At 38.1% G+C, this 12,345-nt stretch overlaps 1 long non-coding RNA gene across 1 annotated transcript; it reads right to left on the reverse strand.

Annotated features, from left to right (window-relative positions):
* Positions 1-498: 498 nt before the first annotated feature.
* On the reverse strand, positions 499-4,735 carry LOC144315213 (uncharacterized). The gene is made up of 2 exons (XR_013380967.1): positions 4,636-4,735; positions 499-601 (listed from the first exon to the last, which is right to left on the reverse strand). It is a non-coding gene; the product is annotated as an uncharacterized LOC144315213 (long non-coding RNA).
* Positions 4,736-12,345: the final 7,610 nt, after the last annotated feature.

Genomic DNA, 12,345 nt, shown 5'->3' on the forward strand with positions numbered 1-12,345 from the left:
TTGAAAATTAATATAAAGTAAAAACTTGAAAGAAAACTTTAAAAAAATGGTAGCTTGCGTTTTCTTGAACATCATTTTGTGGAGGAGTTGTAACCATTCTCTAAAATTAATGACTCACTGTTATACATATTACACTTAACACATTACAAAATACTTTTAGAAACATCCTATTTGAAAACTTTATATAACCTTTGAAAAATGAAAGCCAAAGGATTAATGCTCTCCGTTTTGCAGGTGATATAACAGATGCAGTGAGTTTAGCAATGATCTAAGATCACACAAGTTCTGTTTGGCAAATCCAAGTTTTCTTATACTACTAATGCATTTTCCGAGAATGCTTCTTTAAGAGAAATTTAGTTGTATTAAGCAAAATTAAACTTGTTTATAAATCACACAAAGCTGAGCTATGTGATACAGACACAAGTACTTTCATGTACCACTTTCTCATCATTGATACAGACTAGGCCAACCACAAGCAAAAATGAAATGTCTAGTAAGTTTTTCATTTGGGATTGTATTATTCTCCTTCATCCTTTCCCCTTCATCCAGCCTTGTCCCTTTAGACATTCTTTGGCCTTCTGCTTGCTTCATACTTCTCCACCTATCCAAAAAGAAAACAAAAACAAAACCACATTTTAAAGATCAACATGTTATCCTTCTGCTTGTATAAGGGACATAAATATATGCCCAGTCAGGAAGGATAACCCCCATGTGATCCTAAAGAGGTAGCTCTCTTTTTCCCTTTGGATGAATTTTTTTTTTTAAAGATTTTATTTATTTATTCATGAAAGACACACTGAGAGAGAGAGAGGCAGAGACACAGGCAGAGGGAGAAGCAGGCTCTATGCAGGGAGCCTGACGTGGGACTCGATCCCAGGTCTCCAGGATCACACCCTGGGCTGCAGGCAGCACTAAACTGCTGCGCCACCGGGGTTGCCCCCTTTGGATGAATTGTTACACATATGTATCTATGTGTGCACATGTCAAGAGGTAGGTTGAGGCAGCAGAAGGGTGAGTTGAAGGATGTTCCTGATATCCAGGAGAAATGATAAGTTACATTTCTACCACTGAAAAACACAGCCATTCGTGTATTCATTCACTCAACATTTATTAATTCAATAATTTATTGAATAACTAGTCTGCATCTGTTCTATGCTTTAGAGATCTGGTAGTGAATACTATTGGTCTAGTGCTATTGGTAAGTACTATGTATAATAGAGGCACAAAGGAGGGAGAAATCAACTCATAAGACAGAGGTCAGCAAAGCCCTCTCAGAGAAGAAGATATTTCAGCTGCAGCTATAAAGAGAAATAAAGCTTAGCCCTCCAGGCCTTCCAGGCAGAGAAAATAGTACTTGCAAAGGCATGAAGTCCTAGAATGGACTAGTACATTCAAGACACCTTAAGTAGTCCAAGGATGGAAAGGAGTAAAGATGGGGGAGACTGATAGTAAGCAGGATCATGGAAAGATATGCATGACATAGGGAGTTCACTTGTGTAGTTTTTGTAGGACCAGCATCTCTTTACCCTTCAAGTGATAGCAGCATCCTAAATTTCTTTGGAGAGCCACATTTCCTTGTGATCTTGGTTGGACCATCTTTCACTGCAACCTCCTAGAGACAATGGCTCAAGTTATCCAGTCAGTCTTCCTTCGCTACAGTGATTACTTCAAGCTTATGACCTAGGCTAGGCCAATAAGAACCTTTCTAAGACTAAGACTTAATGTGTGGAAATTAGGATAAAGCATCTTGTCTTTCTTCCTTTGGAATCTTGAACTGTATAGATCATGCAAGCCTGCAGTTGTACGTAGCTTTCTCCTCTAGCTGCCTACAAGTTTCTGACAAATGAGTCAAACACACAGGAGAAGATAGAATCCAGGGACACAGAGAAGGCAGGGAAAAGGGAGGAATGGAGCCCTGGTGATATCACTTGAATCGTGTACTTGAAGCTTTTGATCAATTCCTGGGCATTCTCATTACAGAGGTTCCACTTGAACCACTTTAAATTGAATTTTGGTAACTTATGACCCAAAAAAGCCCTGAATGTTAAACCATGTTAAGGACTTTATGGGCACTTGGATGGCTCAGTCAGTTGAGCAACAACTCTTAGTTTTGGCTCAGATCCTTCGTTTTGGCTTAGGTCCTCATGGGTTGTGAGATGGAGCCCTGTGTTGAGCTCTACACTCAGTGAGGAGTCTACTTGAGAATTCTCTCCCTCTGCCCCTCCGCCTACTTGTGTGTTCTCTCATTCTCTCTCTCAAATAAACAAATCTTTAAACTATTTGGAATTTATTATCTGAGCAGTGAGGTGATCTTTGAAAAGTTTGGGGGCACTGAATAGATTTGTGTTAAATGATCATATACTGGGAACAGTTTAGAGAATGGATGGGTGTAAGGGAGGGATTGTCAGAGAACCCAGCTATGAAGCTAGTATGACAATCTAGGTAAGAGATCAGAAAGGTCTAAACTAAGATGGTGGCAGTAGATGTGAAAAGAAAAAAATCTATTGAGAAAGATTTAAAAGGTAATCAACTGGGGATGGGCTATGAGGGGAGGAAGAATTCACAGATAAGTCTTGGTTTTCTTGCATGGATTTTTAGGTTGAATGGTTTTTTGGTTAACCAAAAGAAGAAATCCAAGAGAAGAGATATATTGGTAGTGGGAGGAGTTACGTTTATTCAGGGAACTTCTAAATTAAAGATTTCTGTGGTGCATCCTCCTGGAGATACCTATACGGCAGTTAGTTGTATAGTTCTGATGCTAGAACTAAGACCGGGGCGGGAGACTCAGGTTTTAATGTCACCATTATACTGATAATACCAGAAGCTTTTTAATATGAAAGAGATTACATAAGGAAACCATAAGGAGTGAGAAAAGAACAAGACCAAGGACTGAATTTGGGGGAATAGCAGCATTTAGGAGGCAGGTCTGCAACAGGAAAAGGAAGCAGAGATATTGGAGAGGTAAGAGAGGAATTGAGAGAGTGATGTCCTAGAAGCCAAGCTATCGAGAAGGAGGAAGTAGTTAATGGCGTAAAGTATCTCAGACAGGTCAGGTAAGGTAAAGACTATGAAGTGTACTTTATTTGACTATTTGGAGGTCTTCAGTGACAGGAGCCTGAGCACTTTCAAGAGAGTGTGGGAATCAGGAAGACAAAATTTATAAGCAGAGGAAATAGGAGGAAGTGTGCCCATCCAATTGTATTTTTAAAAATATTTTCAGATACAATATTGATTATATGTACAATTTTGCTTCATGTCATACCATATGGAAGGCATACCAAGCAGGATTTTACAGAAAATACTTAGTCTTTTATTGTGAGTCTATACTTCTAATATTCATGACTGACAGCCTTAGAGATCTGCTGTGAAGATTAAGTGAACTTTATGTGTGTAAATGTCAAAGCATCTGTGTAAAGCATCAAGATGAGAGTGGCATATAGTAATTATTCAACTAATTGCTATTGCTTTTATTATCATCACTATTAATGCTGTCATCAAAAAGAAAGTGACTTCTCTTGTAATTTTTTGCTTAGGACTATTATTTTGTCTTGTCCAACTCAATGAAACTGCTTGCACATACTGTGATAGAAAGCCCTACACTAAGCCACGGATTCTTGAGAAATTCTCAGCCTGGTCAGGCTCTGGTGAGTATAACTTCCTTTATACTCCCTGTGGCTGCTCAGAAAAATGAGAGAGGATTTATCCCTACTCTATCCAATTATGGTTTTATTTCTTTTCAAAGAATAAAATGTCTTTCCTCATGCTCATATCCGCAACTTTGAGACATTACCCAAGACAAGTCATAGCAGCAGCTCTTCTCCAGATGTGACTTCCAGATAGCTTTTCCTATTTGAATAGCTGTCTGCATTTTTTTGATTTTTGAGGCTAGAAAAATCTTTCCAGAAACAATGTTCTGATGCACTAACAACTGTAAACTTATTGCCTCTCTCAGGGGGGTCCAGAGCATCCAGTAAGTTCACAAGTGTGTTATGGAATGTGAAAAAGTAAAAAAACCAAACCAAACCAAAATAAAATCATGTTCCATTCTTTTGCATCTAACCAAGATCCATGTGAATAAAGTACACTGACATCATGATTTCCTGAGATATTATAGATATCGTAGCTGATAGAGTCAAAGGGTGGAATGGGCCACTCAAATGCTGAGTTGGGAAGTGCTGACAGCATGTTTTAATATCTGTTTAGTCTGTCTTTGGCTGAGAACCCTGAAGATCATCCATGCATATCCTTCTGAACATTGACTTTTTTTCCTTAGCTATCTCCTGAAATGGAAACTTCAACAGGACATCCATAAGCAAGCTGTGATATATATTCATAGCTAGCCAGTGGCTCTGACTGTTCTACCCATCACAGCCATGGTCCTGGTTATGTTTGCATCTTCTCTCAGTCCTGAGTCTCCACTCCTTCACCCATTCTAGTTATCTATTGCTATAGGCTACCACAGAGTCAAACAAGTACCTATCTATAGGGCCCACTTAAAGGCCAAGGGCTACGTAACTTCTGTTGTGCATGTAAAGAAATCCTGTGATGTAACCCCTTTCTGTGCAGTTTGAAAGACAAAGTGAACACATCTGAAGCGATTAAAAAGCTATACAGTATCTAAGTCATAATACATACCTCCCAGATGGACATCCTGAAGTAAGGGAGCTCCAGGTTTGCTTTAGGTGTGATGTAGAGGACTCAAGGAAGAGGAGTTCAGCCAAGTATTGGAGGACTAGCAGCCTAGAGAAGGAAGGCAGAGAAGTCTGTTCCAAACAGTGGGAATTAAAAGCACAAAAGCCAAAGTGTACAGAGCAGGTGTGTGGGACTATGGTTAAGGAGTGAGGGACAGGGAGAGACAAAATGACAGAGTAGAAAGTTTTAGGAAATTTAATTGCCCTTTTGGAATCTACCCATTCTTCTTATGCATTGAAGTCTGTGAATCCTAGGACCTCATTTGAAAGAGGAAACCAAGAAAACTGAAAATATTGTTCAGGGAGTTACATAAAGTCAGAAGGGAACCAGAGTGAGCTCGACACTGTGTTTTCCTTTTCCTTGTTAGGGATTCAGTGAGAACCTGGCACAGAAAACTCTCATTTCCCCATACTCTTCTCTCACTCCTACCCCACATCAGCATTACCATTACCCCCATGAAGAGCTATTCACACCAAGAAAAGCATTGCACAAATCCAGCATAATGCCAACCAGGAACAAAGGCTGACACTTGAGTGTTAAGTTCATGGCCTTTGTCACATTGGCCTGGAGCCCCAACAAGGCCCCAACTGCTTTCTAGGGGAGTTTTTACCAATTGATTTTCTGCTTCAAGATTGTAAAACTAGCACTTTTAGCATTATTTTAGTTCTCTTCTAACACCTGCCCAGTGAAAGAAAGCAAAGGAGAGAATTATCTTTCTCAATACTCCCTCTTCCTAGGAAAAAACACACAGGACTTTTTCTCCCCTCACCAACCCAGAATACAAGTTCTTACTGGCTTCTGGGTCCTAATACAATCTGGTAGTAGAGTTTATATGTATGTTTCTTTGGCTGGACTGTGAGTTATATGAGGACAGGACACTTGCTCTACATACCACTTTCATCTTTTCACAATGCATAACACAGTGGCTGAGGCCTAGGGAATGTTCAATAAATGGAAAAAGAGAAAAGACCACAAAAGAGATTCATCCTGGAATTATTTCTAGGACAAAGCAGATCATGAATGAATGAACATTTACTCCATCCAACACAATGTCTTTAGAATCTTTGAGTTTAGGCTAATCCTTCCTTTAAATTGAAAAAGACTAGATGTCCCCATTAAATCATCAGATCCTTTCCAAAGTGGCAGCTAACTATAAGCAAGGTCTTATGATGACACAGAGTAATTTTACTAGAGAGGAGAGTAGACATTAGAATATAGGGTTTCTTTCTTTCTTTTCTTTTCTTTTTCTTTTTTTTTTTGTATATTTTTTTATTGGAGTTCTATTTGCCAACATATAGTATAATACCCAGTGCTCATCCCGTCAAGTGCCCCCCTCAGTGCCCATCACCCAGTCACCCCATCCCCCCGCCCACCTCCCCTTCTACTGCCCTTTGTTCATTTCCCAGAGTTAGGAGTCTCTTATGTTCTGTCTGATATTTCCCACTCAGTTTCTCTCCTTTCCCCTTTAATTCCTTTCACTATTTTTTATATTCCCCAAATGAATGAAACCATATAATGTTTGTCCTTCTCTGATTGACTTACTTCACTCAGCATAATACCCTACAATTCTATCCATGTTAAAGCAAATGGTGGGTATTCATCATTTCTAATGGCTGAGTAATATTCCATTGTATACATAGACCACATCTTCTTTATCCACTCATCTTTTGATGGACACCAAGGCTCCTTCCACAGTTTGGCTATTGTGGACATGGCTGCTATAAACATCGGGGTGCAGGTGTCCCAGCGTTTCATTGCATCTGTATCTTTGGGGTAAATCCCCAGCAGTGCAATTGCTGGGTCATAGGGCAGTTCTATTTTTGACTCTATGAGGAACCTCCACACAGTTTTCCAGAGTGGCTGCACCAGTTCACATTCCCACCAACAGTGCAAGAGGGTTCCCTTTCTACACATCCTCTCCATCCTTCCCCATTCTCACTAGGGTGAGGTGGTAACTCATTGTGGTTTTGATTTGTATTTCCCTGATGGCAAGTGATGCGAAGCATTTTCTCATGTGCTTGTTGGCCATGTCTATGTCTTCCTCTGTGAAATTTCTGTTCCTGTCTTTTGACCATTTCATGATTGGATTGTTTGTTTCTTTGCTGTTGAGTTTAATAAGTTCTTTTTTTTTAATTTTTTTAATTTTTATTTATTTATGATAGTCACACAGAGAGAGAGAGAGGCGCAGAGACACAGGCAGAGGGAGAAGCAGGCTCCATGCACCGGGAGCCCGATGTGGGATTCGATCCCGGGTCTCCAGGATCGCGCCCTGGGCCAAAGGCAGGCGCCAAACCGCTGCGCCACCCAGAGATCCCTAATAAGTTCTTTATAGATCTTCAATACTAGCTCTTTGTCTGATATGTCATTTGCAAATATCTTCTCCCATTCTGTAGGTTGTCTTTTAGTTTTGTTGACTGTTTCTTTTGCTGTGCAGAGGCTTTTTATCTTAAGTTCCAATACTTCATTTTTGCTTTTGTTTCCCTTGCCTTCAAAGATGTATCTTGCAAGAAGTTGCTGTGGCCAAGTTCAAAAAGGGTGTTGCCTGTGTTCTCCTCTAGGATTTTGATGGATTCTTGTCTCACATTTAGATGTTTCATCCATTTTTAGTTTATCTTTGTGTATAGTGTAAAAGAATGGTCTAGTTTCATTGGATATAGGGTTTCATGTATTTATTTGGAAAAGTAGAAGAATATGATGATGCCTCACAATGAAAGTTTTATATATCTTGTATAATGGGGACAGAGCCCAGGTTATAAAGAAAGGTGCTAAGGAGGGAGATGAAAGGGTACAAAAGACTACATTACTTCTTCATGTGATCCATAATTAATCAAGTTGCACAATTTTGCCACATTCAAGGAAGATATACTGTTATTATTCTTAGAAAACCATTCTTTCCCTCTAAATACAGAGCTTAGCAATTTTTCCAGAAGTTTTCATGCACAGCAAGCTGAAGTCTTTTTTGTCTCCCCAAAAAATGTTCTATAGAGAAGAGAGAATAATGAGCATTTTAAAACTGGAGGAGGAAAAGAACAAGACACTTCATGGGCTTATTAAGAAAATATGTGTCATAAATAAGTTGTCAATAAATAGTTACACTGCCTTTGAAGAAATGCCTTCAAGGTCCCTGAAATGTAACCAAAATAAAGCTGACAAACTGGTGGCCTTTTCTAGAGGTCAACTGTGTAAAAACTGAGAAAATATCCCCAGGGTTCTTGCATGGCTTTCTCAAACAGGATCATTACTTTTCTTTGGGCCTTATTATTTTTAATCACCAACTCAGGAGGTAATTGAAAATAATTTATCTTGTTCAAACTTGCCTTAGTGTTTAAAAAGACACATCATATCTCATATTTAGGTCAACTGGCAATTCTGCCAAGAAAAGAGCAGAGAGGTGGAATACTATAGTCACAGTGGTAAAAGAATATCCCCCAAAGCTAGAGACCACAGATGTGCCCTTTGGCTATCATACCACAGCAGGGCCTTGAGTCCCATGCTTTTTAATACTGATTTACCCCACTCTGCCACACATGCACAGTGCATTCATACACCCTCATCTCTACTTCCTTCTGGGAGCTTTCCCTGGCTACCCATGTCTCACTCATCTTTCCTTTCTGTAAACCACCTATCTATGATAATACTGACTTCACATTTAATTATCTGGATCTTCTAGTGTTTTATATAAGTACTTTCTGTCTCCAACCAAAAAGCAAAGTCCTTGAGGATCAAGGACTGTACTTATGTAGTACTTCTCTTGAGGCCCTCACATGGTCCTTGAACTGTGTTGAACTTGCTCTAAGCACCGAAAAAGTAATGGTTGATGAATTGTTCTATAAGGTGACTCTCATCCTGCAGCATCTGTTATAAGTGAAAAATGTTCAAACATGATGACTTCTGGATTTACTAAGAGAAGAGAGATAGTAGAACTTAGTATCATTTTTTCTAATGCAGCCAAAGAAAAAAGTGACAAAACAAGTTATACACAGGGGAAACCATGGGGATATTTCTCATCTGGTTTTATCTCCGTCACTGGATTATACTGCCTATGTTGTGGAATGACTGTGTCAATGAGATTCAAAAGGCCAAGAAGTTATCCCAAAACTTTAGAAACAAAAGAAAACAGGAAACAGATATACTTCCTCAAAAACTCTGATGTTAACCCTCTAGGGGAAGACTTGATGTCAGAAATCATGTGAAAACTCCATTTCCTTGTGACATGTTCCATCAATGACAGATTTCCAAAGGACATATCTACTCCTTTATATCCTTTGTCTTGCCTTCCAATCATAAGCTCTTTGGGCCAACACTCATTTCCCATTCTTTTGCAGTTCCCTCAGTTTCTCTCAAGGGTTGGTTATATGATACTCAATAAATAGTTGAATAATTGACACCTTCCGTTGTGATTTTTATTTCAATTACCAGTGTGTATCATAACAGTTACTCACACTGTAGGCAATAACACTTCTCCTACCAACATGGTATCTTGAAAGGATTTCATGCCTTAATGGAGGGTTTATAATCTGGACTGATGAGTAAGCTAATATAGCAGAATGGTGAAGTGTTTGGTGTCAAAGTCAAGCCACCTGAGTTTGTAGCTTGGCTTTGTTACTTATTTCTTGTGTGAACTTGAACTGAGTTGTTGTTGTTGTTTTTAATCTTCTCTGTATATCAGTTTCCTTACTTGGCATGGATTTGTTATGAGGAATAGGTGAGATGATCCACATAAAATACTTGAAATTTATTAAATATTCAGTAGATATTAGTTATTATTAGTTATTCTTCTCTAGCTCCAGAGGGTATATCAGCTACCCTGTCTGTAGTCTGAATTTGGGGCTTCCTCTGAAACCAGACTCTAACTCACCTTATAAGCTTAAGGAAGGTAAATACCACTCCCTCCCACATTGCCATATGTGGAAAGACAGTGAACACATTGCTGCACTGTGGAGCTGGAGCAGGAAGCAGTGTGTGGGGGCCAGAGCTACCAATTTGCCAGAGTTCAAATGAACATTGATGAGCCAAAACATTCCATGACATGACAGCAGATTATATTTGTTTCTTCTTTCCTTGTTGTTTCCTTTTCAGTGAAACATTTGTACAAACCAGACCACTGAACAACAAAGAAATTTCCAGGTCCTCAGACAAATGATTTGTTTCTTAAATGTTACCTGATCAGACCAAAGTTCAGTACAAACATTTGGAATTTTATAGTACTTTGGAATTATGATCAACATAACTGATGAGAGCAGCCTAGTAATTAACTTCTTCAAGTGGATTTCAAAAAATTCTCTTATTTCTAATTCTGAGATGGCTATCTGGAGAACTTCCTTCTTAGATTACTTGCTCCCTGGATTTGGATTTCCCCCCATGATAATCTCTGAAAAATAATATTCATCCCTACTCTACTGTCAGAGGCTGCCTAAAACTACTTCAAGAGTTCCCCCTCAAACAGTACACAAAGGCAAAGAAATTAAAACTTTTCCTGGTTTGATAGCTATTCAAACCTATGCTTCCTTAATAAACTAATTAACAAAAAAAAATGGATGATTTTCTTGCATCAAAAATAAAGAAAACTCAGAAAGAGAATCTTATTATATGAGGAAAGATATTTAATATGGATGAACTTTCAGGGTAGGATAACTTTAGGCAGGAATTATGTTGTTAAATAATTTCTGTGACCTGAGTTAAGATTGCAAAATGAAAATCTTAAATTATCCTGAGAACCCTTCACATGGTGTAAGTGACTGTACAACTCTCATCCAAGTCCTCTTGACTCTTTGATTAATCAGAAAAATCCAAATTTGTTCAATTTCAGAAGTCCCCAAGAACTCCAATACAAACATTTATTTTTTAATTGAATATATTCGACATATAATACTGTGTGAGTTTAAGATGTACAATGTTAATCTTATATATTTATATATTATAATATGATTGCCATTGTACTGACAACTAGCCTGTATCATGTTATATAATTATGCTTTCATTTAAGTGGTTGGAATAATTAGATTCTAGTCTTTTAGCAAGTTTGGTGATTATAATACAATATTGTTGTCTATATTCACTATACCATGCATTATATCTCTAGGGTTTACTTACTACTCATTGTAAGTTTGTACCCTTAAGCAACATCCATCTTAATACTTCTCAAATCATTCTTCACCACAGATGAGAGACTAAGTATTGTTAATGAAGACACAATAATAATAGCAAATTGCATCCTTGCATACCACTTTATAATTTATAGATAAGTCATTTCATATACATTGCCTCATTTAATCCTCACAAACCTGTGAAATAGTTAGGAGAGATATAGTTATCCCAATTTTTATACATGAGAGGATAGAAGGAAAGAGGAATCAATAGTGATGATAGAGAATGGATGGCAAGTCATCGTTTATTCATTTATTCTTTCAACAACCACTAACAAATTACATGTTTCAAGCTATGAGAGGATATAGCAATAAACCAGATATTTACAAAACCTTTAGCTTAATTAAAGTGACTGACAGTTAAAGAGATAATAAAATAAGATTTGTGATATGGATCTCTGAGATCAAAGAGCAGAGAACCTTACTTTAAAGACTGCAGAAAGCCTTCTTAAGGGACTTATATTTCAGGCAAAATATAGAGATGAGTCAGGAGTTAGCCAGATGAAGTGGAAGTGGGGATGAGTAGTCCTAGAAAAAGGATCATCATATCCCAAGGACCTGAGATGAGTGATGACAAATAATGCTTACCATGAAACCAAAAGAATTTTATCATGATGGAGAAAGCAAGATGGAAAAGGAACAAGATGAAACTGAAGAGTTAGAAAAGGACCAAAGTCTTATAGGTAGGACTTACTTATTTTAAGAGCAATGACAAAACAAAAACTAGGAGAGCTTAAAAAACTAGGAGAGTAAAATATTTTGGAGGTCAAGGACCAAGGAAAGTTTCAGGAATGTAGTCAATTATATCCTACAAAGAAGTCAAAGAAAGAGAACTGAGAAGAGGCTACTTGAGACGTCATGGATGACCTTAACATTTTCAGTTCAGTCGTAGAGCAGGAAAACAGCCCCATGTGTGATTAAAAGACAAGGAAGTAGAAACAAAGGGTGTACAGACTATGGTTTGAATAGTTCAATTTCCCTATTCTAGAGTTGGTAGCAGAGTCAAAGAAAGTTTTTAAAGACAGAAAAATTTAAACAGGGGATCCCTGGCTGGCTCAGCGGTTTAGTGTCACCTTTGGCCCAGGGGGTGATCCTGGGGACCTGGGATCAAGTCCCACATCAGCTCCCGGCATGGGGCCTGCTTCTCCCTCTGCCTGTGTCTCTGCCTCTCTCTCTCTCTTTCATGAATAAATAAATAAAATCTTTTTTAAAAAAAGAAAAATTTAAACATGTTTGAAGGCACATGGAAAAGATTGAGGATAGAGGTAGAAATTTAAGATGCCATTAAGTCATTGAAGATTATGGAAGTGTTAATATACAGCATGCTGACTATAGGTAATAATATTGTATTGCATATTTGGAAGTTGCTAAAAGAGTGGATATAAAAGCTTTCATTACAAGGACAAAAAGTGTTATAACTCTGTATGAAGACAGATGCTAACTACACTTATTGTGGTGACCATTTTGCAATATATACAAATATCAAATCATTATGTCATATGCCAGA

The sequence above is a fragment of the Canis aureus genome, chromosome 6 (assembly GCF_053574225.1).
Source record: "Canis aureus isolate CA01 chromosome 6, VMU_Caureus_v.1.0, whole genome shotgun sequence".
Classification (NCBI taxonomy): Eukaryota; Metazoa; Chordata; class Mammalia; order Carnivora; family Canidae; genus Canis; species Canis aureus.